A 16,929-nucleotide genomic window follows, 5' to 3' on the forward strand; every position below is an offset into this window, starting at 1 on the left:
TTTTTCCCCTTGCAGATAATGTCTTTTCGTTCAGCATTTTTGCAGCGTTTTTCCACCCCAGAATGCATGAAAAACGCATTGGAAAAATCCACTGAAAACGCTGCAAAAATTGCAACATTGTTCCTGCCAAGAGATGCAGAAATGGTGCAGAAAATTTCTACAACCAAATACTCAGCATGCGCACATAGCCTTAAAGTAGTAGCGTTCCGAAGACTTCCCGAAAAGTCATTGATAATCTATTGTGTATGGCAAAAGGCAACATTTGCAGCAAATTTGCCCCATTTTTACAAAAAAAAATTAGTCAACCACACTTTTGTACTATGGAAGTTACATAGATGATTTGTCATTTTGGAACATACATGTAACAAACCCATTTTTGAGAAGGTAAAAGATTAATTTCCTTTAAACCCTTAAATCACTGTATCATAGCATGGTCTTGGCACCCTTTAATATTGCGTTCTGCATGAATGCTAAGCAAATCTTTGAAAAAGCAAGTCATATGCTACGTAATTGAAGGATGCCGATAACTCTCCATACCAGTAGTCCCAAGTATTGACGGTAACTTAATAAAATGCTGGAAAACTCTGGGGCAAAGCACGAAACAGGATAAATGTGCAGAGCAATGCCAAAGCACAGGTAACAGATTGCTGAATGCCAACACATTAATAAATGTAAGGGAAATACCAGACAGATACTATTTCTGCATTGTATCGACTGCGACATTTATTGAACAGCAACCCAGGTTTGATTTATTCATGGGACGTAGCAGATAGGATGCAGGCTGCTGGCTAAACGCAGCTCAAATCTCCTACAAATAAAATACAATCGTCGGAGTAATGGAGAGCATCTTAATAATAATAATGTGTGATATATAAAACAAATTAAAAGGAAATACAAACAAAAAAGATCATGTCTTAAAAATGAAAGGACATGCTAAAAGAGAACCTGTCACTTGTGCCAATAAACTGAGTTATATACAGTACCTTGCAAGAATCCCTGAGCTCTCCTGATTCTGCCACTTTTTTCCGTTTTGTGCTGCGTCGCTCCATTGCAGAGATATTCACATTTGTATCTTTTGGAGCACATTATGAGAAATCTCTGCTTGTAGTGCAATAGGGAATTACTTTAGACTTTACTTACTTTAGCCTTTAATTACTTTTTTGGAGACGTGCGCTTTCACCCCTCTCTCCAACAAACTGCTAAGACCAGTGATTGGCAGCATTTGGAAGAAAGGGGTGAAAGCGCACACCTCCAAAAAAAGCCTAAAGTAATTCCCTGTTGCACTATAAGCAGAGATTTCACAGACTGTGCTCCAAAAGCAACAAATGTGAATATCTCTACAATGGAACAACACAGAACAAAACGGAAAAAAATGGCAGAATCAGGGGAGCTCAGGGATTTTAATAAACTAATTTTTTTGAGAAAAGGGACAGGTCCTCTTTAAAATATACATAGTATTATATAGGGGACTAATCCTATATAAAATTATTAGTTTCTCCAGAAGCTGTTCCCTACCATAGAGGTAATGTCTGATTAATTCCTTTTAGTCTGATTGTATCCCAAAATACCTACCGTATATCATACTATAGCTTCATCAGAATGTGAATCTTTTAAGGCCTTGTGCACATGCTGCATTTTTTTATGCATTTTTGCGGCGGTTTTTGGTGCAGTTTGTCGCCCAAATCTGCATGTCTTTCCTTCTCCCAGCAAAGAGAATGAGAATTCTGAAGTCCTATATTTATATGTTCTTTTTGGCTGATTTAAAGGGATTTTCCAGGCCATCGAGATCCAATTGCTGGGGGGGTTTGACTCTAAGCACCTGCCCATACTAAGAATATGCTATTAATATTCTCAATCTAGAAAAACCCCTAATGAGGGTCCTGAACAACCGCCCGTCCCTCTATTAGACTTTCTGACTGTATGTAACAAAGTATCTAAACTCCATATCTTGAAAGAAATCAGGAACTGATGATTAAAAGCTTTTTCCCCTAGATACAACATTTAAAGGAATGTTTCCAGTTTTCAATTGTAATCTATTCCCTTTCCTGGTGTTAACATGTGAATAGTTCTTTTATGAAGCTTTGCTATAAATAATAAGAAAAATGAAAAGGTAAAAAGGTATAGCAATAAGAAATAAAAAGATCTAAAAACATCTTTAGAGAAAACTGAGATACAAAAGGTAAAAGAAGAGCACGGAGCTCATCAATGGGAGACGAGAACTTCCCGCACTAGGAAAGTCTAAAGAACAGTGTGACGAGTCTCCGAACAGCGTGCGAGGACTTCACGAGCCGAGACGCGCAAGATGTTTGATCTTCTAACCTCTAAATGCATAAAATATCAGACCTGCAAGATTAAGAATCGACTTTTTACAGTAGTTCCGGTAAGTATATTAATGTATAAGACACATTCGAAGGAATTATAGGCTACAAACTATCTGCCTAATAGGCTGCTAACCAGGGATGGTACAAAGGGGAGGCAAAATAGGCAGGAGAAACCCTCCCTAGCTGCCCAGGAGGGTGCAGGAGACACCCTCTCTAACTGCCCAGGAGGGTGCAGGAGAAACCCGCCGTAATTGCCCAGGAGGGTGCAGGAGAAACCCTCCCTAACTGCCCAGGAGGGTGCAGGAGAAACCCTCCCTAAATGCCCAGGAGGGTGCAGGAGAAACCCTCCCTAGCTCCCCAGGAGGGTGCAGGAGCAACCCTCCCTAGCTCCCCAGGAGGGTGCAGGAGCAACCCTCCCTAACTGCCAAGGAGGCTGCAGGAGAAACCCTCCCTAACTGCCCAGGAGGGTGCAGGAAAAACCTTCCCTAACTGCCCAGGAGGGTGCAGGAAAAACCCTCCCTAACTGCCCAGGAGGGTGCAGGAGAAACCCTCCCTAACTGCCCAGGAGGGTGCAGGAAAAACCCTCCCTAACTGCCCAGGAGGGTGCAGGAAAAACCCTCCCTAACTGCCCAGAAGAGTGCAGGAGAAACCCTCCCTAACTGCCCAGGAGGGTGCAGGAGAAACCCTCCCTAACTGCCCAGGAGGGTGAAGGAAAAACCTTCCCTAACTGCCCAGGAGTGTGCAGGAAAACCCTCCCTAACTGCCCAGGAGGGTGCAGGAGAAACCCTCCCTAACTGCCCAGGAGGGTGCAGGAAAAACCCTCCCTAACTGCCCAGGAGGGTACAGGAAAAACCTTCCCTAACTGCCCAGGAGGGTGCAGGGGAAACCCTCCCTATCTGTCCAGGAGGATGCAGGAGAAATCCTCCCTAGCTGCTCAGGAGGATGCAGGAGAAATCCTCCCTAACTGCCCAGGAGGGTGCAGGAGAAACCCTCTCTATCTGTCCAGGAGGGTGCAGGAGAAACCCTCCCTAGCTGCCCAGGAGGGTGCAGGAGAAACCCTCCCTAACTGCCCAGGAGGGTGCAGGAGAAACTCTCCTAACTGCCAAGGAGGGTGCAGGGAAACCCTCCCTAGCTGCCCAGGAGGGTGCAGGAGAAATCCTCCCTAGCTGCCCAGGAGGGTGCAGGAGAAACCCTCCATCAATGCCCAGGAGGGTGCAGGAGAAATCCTCCCTAGCTGCCCAGCAGGGTGCATGTATTTCACCGTCTTTTCTACTTATAGGAAATAATCCACGGAGGTCACCCACCTGCTTGTTATCCATAAAAATCATCTTTATTTTATGCACATGCAGTGATGGGGTAAGAAACAGCACAGGAAAGATCATTGCACCATCGACGTGTGTCCACCATTGCTCTGTTGAAGATTTGTACAACTGTGCCAGGAGGAACAATTGAGACGCGCCAACCACTTTATTGTTTTTTGTATATGAGCACTCCATTGTCTTCCTAACCTGACAGTGTGGAGCATTGCTCGCTCTAATAGACATTCAGCTTTCAGATGACCCATCCTCCTACACTGGATGTGCAGAAGCAGTAAGTTACATGTGAGCGCCCTCTAGCTGTTACTTTGGAACTTGCTGAAGCTTGTAAAGAAAATCATTGTGAGAGATGGGCAGGTATATGGGACTGCAGGGCATGTACAGCATTATTCACTGTAATGCCATACATCCTCTGTGCACTGTATAGATGGGCTGCAGAAGCAGGGGGCGCAGTCTGCCCTCCCCCCATAACACCGGCTCTGGGTATATGTATATATACAGTGTTCCTTACACTCATGGTGACCCTGTGGATGGTATTCATGGGGAGTGGAGACACATTTTTGACATGCACTTATCGCTGCACGGGAGTTAGTACAGAGTTTGGCACTGTTATGTACTGTACCGGGTATTGCTATAAATAGAGATGAGTGAACCCAAATGTGAGGCAAATCCCGGGATATGAAGATGAATTATGACTCCAGTCATAATCCCTCATCACTCCCTGGCAGTGCCCCCCTCCCTTCTTGTTCTCAGTGTTCCACTTACACCTCCATGGCCATGTCCTGTGATATGGAAATTAGGTGGCTTAGGGACAATGGACACAGGATGACTCCCTGCCGTGACCCTGTAGTGGGGGCTGCTAGCTAGTTAGCAAGGCTATGGAAATAGCCAGACAGAACGACTCCAGTAAAAAATGGTTCATATCTCGCAAGCCATATTTCCGATAAATATGGCAACCATAAAAATGGTGTCTCCGCATGCGGACGATGCCGGCACACCCTTTTTATGGGAGCAGGACATTGGGAAATGCCCCAGGCGTGATATCAGCCAATGGGGAACTGGCAGACAGGTCATGAGTCCCCTCGTTCTGTAGCTAAATTCATAACTGTCACAATGAGAGCATTGGCGTCCGCCTACGACGCTCCCAGGCAAAGTTATGGCCCATATTCCATGTTGTGGATTGTCCATAACTCAAGCCAGGGGTGGAGCAGTGCTCCCTGTGAGGTCACGAAGGTAGGAGGGGACCTGGATTTGCCCAGGTTGATATCCCTACTTCGGCCATTTTCCAAGGTTCTTTTCGCTGGGGGCACGTGTAGGAAACATCTGTGGGAAGGATCCTAGAAACCTGGGTACAGCGCCCCCCTGTGGCCAGACGCAACAAGGTAACTGCTGGAACTGTGTATGCCTGTTTGTAACCCATGCTTTGATTGTGACTGTACTCTGACATATGTATATTCTGTAGATTCCCTATTGTATATATTGTAGTTTCTAGTGTGCTTTAGGCTGATTAAATTATATAATTAATCTTGGGCTGTTCTGTTATCTCGATCTTGAATCCCACGTCTGTGTGTTCGGCTAATAGTTACCGTGAAGCGGTTGGTGGCAGCGAGTTGTGCCAAGGATTATTGTGGGGAGGCCAGTGAGATTCGGGGAGATTTTATATATTCCGCCCGCGGAGGTCGGGGGAATATATACCCTACTCTCACCGGGGACCCTTCAATAATCGGCATAAGTAGTATAGCGGCCTCCTTGCTTATTGTCGGGCAATTCCATAATTGGCCTGACTATAAGAGGGGCGCTAGAGAGCGCGTCACGTGCTCTGTCTGTCGGTCGGGAGGTATAAAGGAGGGGTGACCCCCACTTGTTACCCCCCGATTGTGACGTACTGGTAGCCAGCGCGGGGGATTTCTGAGTGACCCCCCCGGTGGTTTGTGACATATTGGTGGCATAGCGGTGGGATCGAGATAATAGTGTGTGTGAGTGTGAGACCCATACTCCCAGACACTAAAGACTGCCTGCAGCAGCTGTGGCTGCTGGGGTCTTCAGACTAGCTCAACACTAGAGTGTCAGAGTGCAGATACTGTAAGGTGTGTGGAGGCATCAGGTGTCAGTTCTGTGTCAGTGACCAAAAGTCTGCAAGAATGGCTGATGGCACCAGGAGCAGAGCTATGCAACTGGCCAATGCTAAAGCAGGAGCCGAAGAGAGGGAGGACGGTGCTGTGGGCAGTAATGAGGAGGTTGCCCACGAGTCCTCCAGGAGCTCGACGCCAGAAAACCGTTCTGCAGAGGACAGCGCACAAGCTGGCAATTATGGACAAGATGAGGAGCAGCTCACCCAAGGGTCCTCAACGAGCCAGATGCCAGCCCTCCGCTCTGCAAGGGACAGTGAATCACCAGGCTCCGCAGCGGGCCGCAGATCACCACGTGCCATTCCACCGAGCCTGGGAGGCTCGGATAGCCTTCTTCAAATGGCTATGGCCCTTCTCCAGGCTGGAGACCAGGAGGGCTACAAGGGACTCCTGGCAGAGCGCAGGGCAGAGCGGCAAGCAGCGCGTGAGGCTGAGGCTGCGGAGCGGCAGTCAGCGCGTGAAGAGCGCCAGGCAGAGCGTGACTACCAGCTGCAGCTAGCTCAGCTCCGGCCCTCATCAGCCACACGTGACCTTCGAGACACCAAACTTCCAAAGGTCCGTGTTGAGGACTTCCCAGTGCTGGAGAAGGATGGAGACTTGGACTCTTTCTTGACTGCTTTTGAACGGACTTGCTTACAGCACCATCTGGACAAGGACCAGTGGGCCAAATACCTGACCCCCCGTTTAAGGGGTAAGGCCCTGGATATCCTTGGTGACTTGCCTGCTGAGGCAGATCAGGGCTACGACACCATCAAGCGGGCCCTGATCCAACAGTACAACCTCACTCCAGAGTCCTACCGCAAGAAGTTCCGGAGCCTACAGAAGGGACCAAAGGACTCCTGGGCTGACCACCGGCGGGCACTTGCCCGAGCTGCCGACCACTGGACCCAAGGCCTGCAGCTTTCCACCGGACCGGAGATCCTGGACTTGTTCATCACGGAGCAACTCTTGTGGAACTGCCCTGAGGATCTCCGCCAGTTCATCCGAGACCAGAAGCCAAAGGGGTCCACGGCTACAGCTGCCCTTGCCGATGACTACACCAACAACCGGGCCCCTGAGGCCAGGAGAGCGGCCACCAGCAGCACCTGGAGAGGGGGTAAGATGAATTCGGCGACTGCCCCACCTGCCCCTAGACTGCAGGGGGTGTCCCCCTCAACTCCCCTCTCCAGGCCCGTGGCGGAACCAAGACGGTGCCACCAGTGCAACCTACCTGGACACTTCAAGGCCATGTGCCCTCAGCGTCCCAAGGCCCCGGCTCCGTCCCCGTCCCAAGGGCCGCCCAAGGTGTATTGTGTGGGTGGGGGTGGTGGTAGGTCCCTGGACAGCTTCCAACCTGTCACCGTCGGCCGGTCTGTGACCATAGGACTGCGAGACAGCGCCTCGGAGGTGACTCTGGTGCGGCCTGAGATGGTGTCCCCCCAAGACTTGATCCCTGGAAAAACCCTCGCTGTCTCCGGGATTGGAGGCACTGACCCGGCGCTGCCTGTTGCTGACATTTATGTGGACTGGGGCGCAGGGCGAGGGGTGAGGGAGGTGGGGGTAACTGATCGGATCCCTGCAAACGTGCTACTTGGGACAGATTTGGGGCAGATAACCTCCCAGTTTGGGCCCCAACCAAGGGCTGAACCTTCAGCCCGTACTGACATGCCTCCGGACAATGTTAATGTGTTATCTATGAATGATGTAAGGGAGGAGGGAGTGAACTCTGATATTTCTGCTTGCATAGACACCATAGACACACACACAGCTGCAGCTGTGACAGGGGAGGGGGTCAGAGAAAGGTGTGACAATGCCTCTACAAGTAACCAGCCTGTGAGCTGGGATCTGTTGCCCTCTGCAGGGATAAGCAGAGAGCAGGGTGCTGCAGGGGGAGGACCAGTGTGTGGGGTGGGGGCTACCACAGCAAATGTGGGGTCCCCAGAGATTTCACAGCGGGGTTCTGTTGCTGCAGGAGGGGAACAGGCAGGTGAGATTGGGGCCGGTCCAGGAGCGGAAGTGCTCCCAGGTAAGATCTCGGTGCATGGTTCCCCCACAACCGGGGTGTCAGGAAGCCAGGTAGGTCTGCCTGAACCGGCGACTTGGTCAGGAACGGAGGAGGAGCAGGCACGACCCACGGTCGCAGCGGCTGTGGCCGCTGTCACCCGCAGTGGGAGTGCTGGAAGCCAAGGGGCCTCCCGGAGGTCCGATAGCTCTTCCCCTTCTGACCAAGTGGCAGCCGAGTCAGGTGGAGGCCAGGACACAGGTCCCGGGGTACTGACTGAAGATGTGACAGTCTCGTCGATTCTGGCCACATCTAGTCAGGGGTTTCAGGCAGCGTTAGAAGCTGACGACAGCCTGAAAGCTCTTAAGGAGCAGGCGGCACAGCCTCCCTCGGACTCGGACCCGGAGCGAGTGGTCTGGGACCAAGGACGGCTGTACCGGGCCACGGTCCAGCAGGGTTCACCGGAGGCGTGGCCCAGGGACCGACAGTTGGTGGTACCCTATCCGTTCCGGACGGAGTTGTTGCGGATCGCACATGAGATTCCGATGGCCGGACACCTAGGGATCGCTAAGACCAAGGCCAGGTTAAACCAGCATTTCTACTGGCCAAAAATGGGGGCCGATGTGGCTGCCTACTGCCGTTCGTGTGAAACCTGTCAGAGAGTGGGGAAGGCGGGGCCACACCCCAAAGCCCCACTAGTATCTCTGCCAATCATCGATGAGCCTTTCAGGAGGGTGGCTGTGGATCTGGTCGGCCCGCTGGCCATCCCCAGCAGCTCCGGGAAACGCTTCATACTGACGGTAGTGGACTATGCCACCCGGTACCCAGAAGCAGTGGCCTTGTCGTCCATTCGGGCTGACAAGGTGGCCACCGCATTGCTGGAGATTTTCTCCCGAGTGGGTTTTCCCCAGGAAATGCTCACTGACCGGGGGACCCAATTCATGTCCCAGCTGATGGAGGCCCTCTGTAAGCAAGTCCAGGTGCGACATCTGGTGGCCAGCCCGTACCATCCACAGACTAATGGCCTGTGCGAGCGGTTTAATGGCACCTTAAAGCAGATGCTTAAGATGTTGGTCGACTCCCATGGGCGTGACTGGGAGCGGTATCTCCCACACCTGTTATTTGCTTACCGGGAGGTTCCACAGGCCTCAACAGGATTCTCACCGTTTGAGCTCCTGTACGGGCGACGTGTGCGGGGCCCCCTGGCTCTGGTGAAAGAGGCTTGGGAAGGGGATTTGGCCACCCCTGGAGTGTCGGTTATCGAGTATGTCATGCGCTTCCGGGACAAAATGCAGGCCTTGACGCAACTGGTACACGACAATATGGCTCAAGCCCAGGCCGATCAGAAGCGTTGGTACGACCAGAACGCTTGTGAGAGGACCTACCAAGTGGGTCAAGAGGTGTGGGTACTGGTCCCCGTACCACAGGACAAGCTTCAGGCAGCCTGGGAAGGCCCATACCTCGTGTACCAGCAGCTCAACCCTGTGACGTACCTGGTCACCCTGGACCCTGCCCGTGGAAGGCGGAAGCCCTTCCATGTGAACATGATGAAGGCACATCAGGAGCGGGAGGCATGTGCGCTCCCCGTGTGCAACCTGCCCGAGGAGGGAGAAGCGGAAACCCTCTTGGATATGCTAGCCCAGGTTAGGGCAGGCGGATCCATTGAGGATGTGGAGGTTGGCCACCAGCTCTTGGAGGACCAACGGTCCCAGCTGTGGGCCACCCTACACCCCTTCCGGGGGTTGTTTACCAACCAGCCCGGAAGGACTGACTTGGCTGTCCATCACGTGGACACTGGGGATCATCCCCCGATCCGGCGTTCAGCATATCGGGTCTCCCTGGAGGTGCAGCAACACATGCGCCAGGAGATTGACGAGATGCTGAAGCTGGGGGTGATCCAGGCATCCAACAGCGCTTGGGCCTCGCCTGTAGTCCTCGTCCCTAAGAAGGACCGAACCACTCGGTTCTGCGTGGACTACAGGGGGCTCAATGCGGTCACGGTCGCCGATGCGTACCCAATGCCACGCATCGATGACCTGCTCGATCAGTTGGCCGGGGCTCAGTACCTGACCATCATGGATCTGAGCCGGGGATATTGGCAGATCCCCCTGACTCGCAAGGCCAGGGAACGCTCTGCCTTTATTACCCCATTTGGACTGTACGAGTCCACGGTGATGCCATTCGGGATGAGGAATGCCCCTGCCACTTTCCAGCGGATGGTCAACACCCTGCTCAAGGGACTTGAAGGGTACGCGGCCGCGTACCTGGATGACATTGCCGTCTTCAGTCCCACCTGGGAGGACCACCTAGAGCATCTAGCACAGGTGCTCAGGCGGATCCACCGGGCAGGTTTGAACATCAAGCCGGGAAAGTGTCAGCTGGCCATGAGCGAGGTCCAGTACCTCGGTCACCGGGTAGGTGGGAGAACACTGAAGCCCGAGCCTGAGAAAGTGGAAGCCATCGCATCCTGGCCCACCCCCAGGACCAAGAAGCAGGTGATGTCCTTCTTGGGGAGCGCTGGGTACTATAGGAGGTTTGTTCCATGCTATAGTAGCCTGGCAAAGCCCTTGACGGACCTCACCAAGAAGAAGCTGCCCTCTGCAGTCGATTGGACAATGGACTGCGAGACAGCCTTCCGGGCCCTAAAGGACGCCCTGTCCAGCCCGCCCGTGCTACAGGCAGCCGACTTCACGCGGCCGTTTGTAGTACAGACCGACGCCAGTGACTTCGGCCTCGGTGCGGTGCTCAGCCAGGTGGACTCTGCGAGCCAAGAGCACCCAGTCTTGTACCTGAGCAGGAAGCTGTTACCAAGGGAAGTTGCCTATTCCACGATGGAGAAGGAGTGCCTGGCCATAGTGTGGGCCCTGCAGCGTCTGCAACCCTATCTATACGGGCGCCACTTCATCGTGGAGACGGACCACAATCCCCTCAGCTGGTTGCACACCGTCTCTGGGACGAATGGGCGATTGTTGCGATGGAGCCTTGCGCTCCAGCAATACAACTTCACCATTCGCCACAAAAGGGGCCGTGACCACGGTAACGCAGACGGGCTGTCCCGACAAGGAGAGGTCGCGGACGGGCGCACGGGGGAACACCGGAGTGTGCTGCCCCCTAGCGCCCTCAAAAGGGGGGAGGTGTGAGGCAAATCCCGGGATATGAAGATGAATTATGACTCCAGTCATAATCCCTCATCACTCCCTGGCAGTGCCCCCCTCCCTTCTTGTTCTCAGTGTTCCACTTACACCTCCATGGCCATGTCCTGTGATATGGAAATTAGGTGGCTTAGGGACAATGGACACAGGATGACTCCCTGCCGTGACCCTGTAGTGGGGGCTGCTAGCTAGTTAGCAAGGCTATGGAAATAGCCAGACAGAACGACTCCAGTAAAAAATGGTTCATATCTCGCAAGCCATATTTCCGATAAATATGGCAACCATAAACATGGTGTCTCCGCATGCGGACGATGCCGGCACACCCTTTTTATGGGAGCAGGACATTGGGAAATGCCCCAGGCGTGATATCAGCCAATGGGGAACTGGCAGACAGGTCATGAGTCCCCTCGTTCTGTAGCTAAATTCATAACTGTCACAATGAGAGCATTGGCGTCCGCCTACGACGCTCCCAGGCAAAGTTATGGCCCATATTCCATGTTGTGGATTGTCCATAACTCAAGCCAGGGGTGGAGCAGTGCTCCCTGTGAGGTCACGAAGGTAGGAGGGGACCTGGATTTGCCCAGGTTGATAACCCTACTTCGGCCATTTTCCAAGGTTCTTTTCGCTGGGGGCACGTGTAGGAAACATCTGTGGGAAGGATCCTAGAAACCTGGGTACAGCGCCCCCCTGTGGCCAGACGCAACAAGGTAACTGCTGGAACTGTGTATGCCTGTTTGTAACCCATGCTTTGATTGTGACTGTACTCTGACATATGTATATTCTGTAGATTCCCTATTGTATATATTGTAGTTTCTAGTGTGCTTTAGGCTGATTAAATTATATAATTAATCTTGGGCTGTTCTGTTATCTCGATCTTGAATCCCACGTCTGTGTGTTCGGCTAATAGTTACCGTGAAGCGGTTGGTGGCAGCGAGTTGTGCCAAGGATTATTGTGGGGAGGCCAGTGAGATTCGGGGAGATTTTATATATTCCGCCCGCGGAGGTCGGGGGAATATATACCCTACTCTCACCGGGGACCCTTCAATAATCGGCATAAGTAGTATAGCGGCCTCCTTGCTTATTGTCGGGCAATTCCATAATTGGCCTGACTATAAGAGGGGCGCTAGAGAGCGCGTCACGTGCTCTGTCTGTCGGTCGGGAGGTATAAAGGAGGGGTGACCCCCACTTGTTACCCCCCGATTGTGACGTACTGGTAGCCAGTGCGGGGGATTTCTGAGTGACCCCCCCGGTGGTTCGTGACACCAAAGTTTGCTGTTTAGTTTTCGGTCGAACACTGACTTTTAAAAAAAAAAAAAAACAGAGTTCAGGTTCGGAGTTCGGGTATTTTACGTATGCAAACCACTCGATGCGCGGGTATGCTCAATGCTCAGCCCAGTGTGAGCTCCTTGTTGTGTTGATCGGCTTGCGCTGGGGGTAACAAGAGCACAATTGGCTGTAGTGTGCACCCCAAAAAAAAAATGGAAAAACCTCGCCCGCTCCCCCTCCCCCGGAAGTGATCTGTTCATGGTTGGTTCTCTGAGGGTGGAGACTTGAACTGCCAATCAGTGACTTCCATTGAGGTTGGGGTCAAGTCCGAACCCATGGCGGTACTTTTCGGCTGCCACCAAACCAAACTTCCCCAGGTTGGCTCATTCTAGTTATAAAGTATTAGAGGACAAATAATAAAGATATTGACACATTTTATGTATACTGAACAGGGTAAGGGGACAAAGTAATGCAAGATATGTCTTAGGAAGGGTCTGCGATTCCATAAGATTAATTGGTCACTGTCATTTGAATAAAAATTGCAAAAAATCAATAGTGCAAGAAAGTATAAGAACATTTGTAATACATCTTATCTTAGAAATAGACAGCTTTCTCCACTGTGGAGCCACTTTTCCTTCCCACTGCTTCTTCAACTCATCATTTACTCTAACCTCACTAGAATCCGTCTATCTCAAGACAAGGAGGACTTCCAGGTCACTGAGGGATCAGGTTACAGCTGCCTATGCAGAGCGAGAGCGAGGCAGGAGACACAGGGACAGCATGGCTTTTATCTAAGGATGCAGTGCAGCGAACCTGTGCGTTGTGGTCGTTGTTTCATGGACGAAACATCTGAGTACTTGCAATACTCGGCCGAGCTCTGTGAGTTCCTGAGCATCCCGATGAGAGTACCGATCAGTGGAGAACACGCTCACTCATCACTATCCTCGGTATAGGTCACCAATGTCTGATGGGTGGAAGTGCAACACCCGGCTGATAGGCTGCTCCCGGTGACGTCGTTGGCCAAAATTACTCCGCTACAGGGCTGCACAGCACAGCTCCATCCACTGTATAGTGGCCATGAACGGGTATTGCATATCCGCCCCCTATTCGAATCAAAAGGGAGCCGATGTGTAGTACCTGTCACAGCCACTAGTCCATCAACAAAGCTGTGCAACTAAGAAGTTTCAAGCCGGTGGCACAGGGAACGGCTTATCGTGGGGGGGGGGTGCCGAGTATCGCACCCCTATCGATCAGAGAGTGATCAACTATCCTGAGGTTATAGTGATGAGCGAGCGTGATTGCCACCGATACCCGATCAAGCATCAGGTGCTCAGGTACTTTCAGAGCTCGGCCGAGTATCACGGGTGCTCGGATGTTTCGTCTGTGAAACAACAATTACATCGCACAGGCTCGCCTCACTGAATGATGTCTGCAGGTGCCTCAGGGAGAACCATTTGCTGTCTCTGAATGGTGAAGTCAGTAGCATCACCGCTCATCAGATTCTCTGGGTCACGCAGAAATCTGCTGATCAAAGTCTATGGAGTCTCAGAAAGACTATTCATAGTCTTTGATCGTTGCAATTGAGGAACATCATAGGAACTGCAGGACTATGTTAAAGCTGGGAACTTCACTTTCTAATAAATTGGTGAATGAGGGACAGTCTCTTGTCTTTATTCCTTTAGTTCTGTCTTTTTATTTCTTTCTTTACGTCAGAATCTTTAGACTACTTCGGACCAGCATGGCTTTTTTTTATAATAAATTGGTGAACCAGGGAAAGAGTTGGGATTTCTTTTTAAATAAAATATTTTTGGGTGTGTTTTTTTTCTCTACAATGACTGGGTTAGTAATGGGGGTGTCTGATAGATGCTGCTCCATTACTAACCCCTTGACTTGATTCCAGCTGACAGTACACAGCTGACATCAACCCCAAAAAATATTACCTCAATTGCCATTGCACCAGGGTGATGGGGAAGAGCCGAGACAAAGTACCAGAATTGAAGCATCTAATGTGATGTGTCCATTCTGGAGTGGCTGTGGGCTGCTATTTTTAGGCTAGGAAGGGCCTAATAACCATGGGTCTCCCAAGCCTGAAAATACTAGCTCCCAGCTATCTGCTTTACCTTTGATGGAGGTGGAGCCCACGTCATTTTTTTCAAATATTTTATTACTTGGCGATTGGCTGAAGAATATCTGTCATCTCTCTCTCTCTCCAGCTATCTATCTATCTATTTTATCTATCTATCCCTCTATCTATTATCTATTATCTATCCCTCTATCTATCTATCTATCTATCTATTTTATCTATTAACTATCCCTCTATCATCTTTGCACATCTTTAACACTTAAAAGTCAGTAATTCTTTGAATGCATTTAATTCTGGTGTGTGACACACATGTATTCATTTATTTAGCTAATAACTGTAAAATCTATCTATCTATCTATCTATCTATCTATCTATTATCTATCTATCATTATTTATTATCTATTATCTATCCCTCTATCTATTATCTATCTATCCCTCTATCCCTCTATCTATCCCTCTATCTATCTATCTATCTATCTATCTATCTATCTATCTATCTATCCCTCTATCTATCTATCTATCTATCCCTCTATCTATCCCTCTATCTATCCCTCTATCTATCTATCTATCCCTCTATCTATCTATCTATCCCTCTATCTATCTATCTATCTATCTATCCCTCTATCTATCCCTCTATCTATCCCTCTATCTATCCCTCTATCTATCTATCTATCCCTCTATCTATCCCTCTATCCATCTATCTATCTATTATCATCATCTATCCATCCCTCTATCTCTTTCTAGTATCTATCTTTGCACATCATTGGTTACAATATTTTTATTATTACATATTAGAACATTTATATATTACATTAGTTTAGTGGAACAAAGTAGAAACATTAGACAATTTCTTTGTAAACAGTTCAAACATTTGCGTTTTTTGTTTGAGGGGAGGTAAGCCGGGGAGGGAAGGCGGAAGGAGACATATTTATTGGGGAAACCGGGAAAAGAAAGGTGAAATGGCATTCGGAAAATGGTTAGAAGGAGAACTATCATGCATAATAATCATTTGCAAAGACTTCTGTACAACATATATATAGCTTAGTTTAGTTATATCTTCTTTGCAAATATTGAGAATCATTACTTTTAAGAAATATGTACAAGAAAGAAAAAAAGAGGAAAAGGAAAGAAGAGAAAGAGGAAGGAAGGGAGAAAGAAAGGAGAAAATTGATTGGGATTTGTCAGAGGACTATTTGTGTTTTTAGCTTCAAAATTTCTACTATATAAGCTTATGGTTTGGATTGCTCGATGTAGGATAGCCAGGTACCCCATCTCTTTTGATAGGGTTGGAACAGGTTATTGTATATCGCGTGTTTATTTTCAAATTCGTGGTGCATGGATAACATCTTGATTACTTCAGAAATATTTGGAACAGTATCACTTTTCCATTTGGCCAATAAAAGTTGTTTGGTGATCAAAAATATGTGAATCACAATCGGGATCTGCATTTGGTCTAGTTTTTCCATATCCATAGAAAGAAGCGCCATTTGGGGCGATAATTTGATGTTGGAATTTGTAACTCGATTAATTAGATTTGACACTTCCCTCCAGAGATGTCTTATCTTTGGGCAATTCCATAAGATGTGGACCAACGTTCCTTTTTCGTTACAATTTCTCCAACAAAGTGGAGTATTTTTGGGGTCTATGTTATGTAGCTTAGATGGAGTGAAATACCAATTTGTTATGACCTTATAGAAGGACTCGTGTAGAATAGCCGAAATGTTAGAGGCAAAAGTTGCACATCATTAACACATTAAAAACAATTAATTTCAGTGCCATGTGTTTTCTTTTGCTACGTGTCACATGTAATGGAGCCCTATACACACGGATGACATACATACTGGACACACGTATACACGGTAAGCACACGGATAACACACATACTGGAGACACTTACACACGGACGGCACACATACTGGAGACACTTACACACGGATGGCACACACACTGGACACACGTATACACGGTAAGCACACGGATGACATACATACTGGAGACACTTACACACGGATGGCACACATACTGGACACACGTATACACGGTAAGCACACGGATGACACACATACTCTAGACACTTACACACGGATGGCACACATACTGGACACACGTATACACGGTAAGCACACGGATGACATACATACTGGAGACACACACGGACGGCACACACACTGGACACACGTATACACGGTAAGCACACGCATGACACACATACTGGAGACACTTACACACGGACGGCACACATACTGGAGACACTTACACACGGACGGCACACACACTGGACACACGTATACACGGTAAGCACACGGATGACATACATACTGGAGACACTTACACACGGATGGCACACATACTGGACACACGTATACACGGTAAGCACACGGATGACACACATACTCTAGACACTTACACACGGATGGCACACATACTGGACACACGTATACACGGTAAGCACACGGATGACATACATACTGGAGACACACACGGACGGCACACACACTGGACACACGTATACACGGTAAGCACACGGATGACACACATACTGGAGACACTTACACACGGACGGCACACATACTGGACACACGTATACACGGTAAGCACACGGATGACACACATACTGGAGACACTTACACACGGACGGCACACATACTGGACACACGTATACACGGTAAGCACACGGATGA

General features: G+C 49.5%; 1 protein-coding gene across 8 annotated transcripts in view; it reads right to left on the reverse strand.

Moving 5' to 3' along the window:
- Window positions 1–16,929, reverse strand: part of ERC2 (ELKS/RAB6-interacting/CAST family member 2) — a 1,225,588-nt gene that overhangs the window by 1,144,950 nt on the left and 63,709 nt on the right. The gene's annotated exons all lie outside the window — the stretch shown is intronic.

This window comes from Anomaloglossus baeobatrachus, chromosome 8 (genome assembly GCF_048569485.1).
Source record: "Anomaloglossus baeobatrachus isolate aAnoBae1 chromosome 8, aAnoBae1.hap1, whole genome shotgun sequence".
Lineage (NCBI taxonomy): Eukaryota > Metazoa > Chordata > Amphibia > Anura > Aromobatidae > Anomaloglossus > Anomaloglossus baeobatrachus.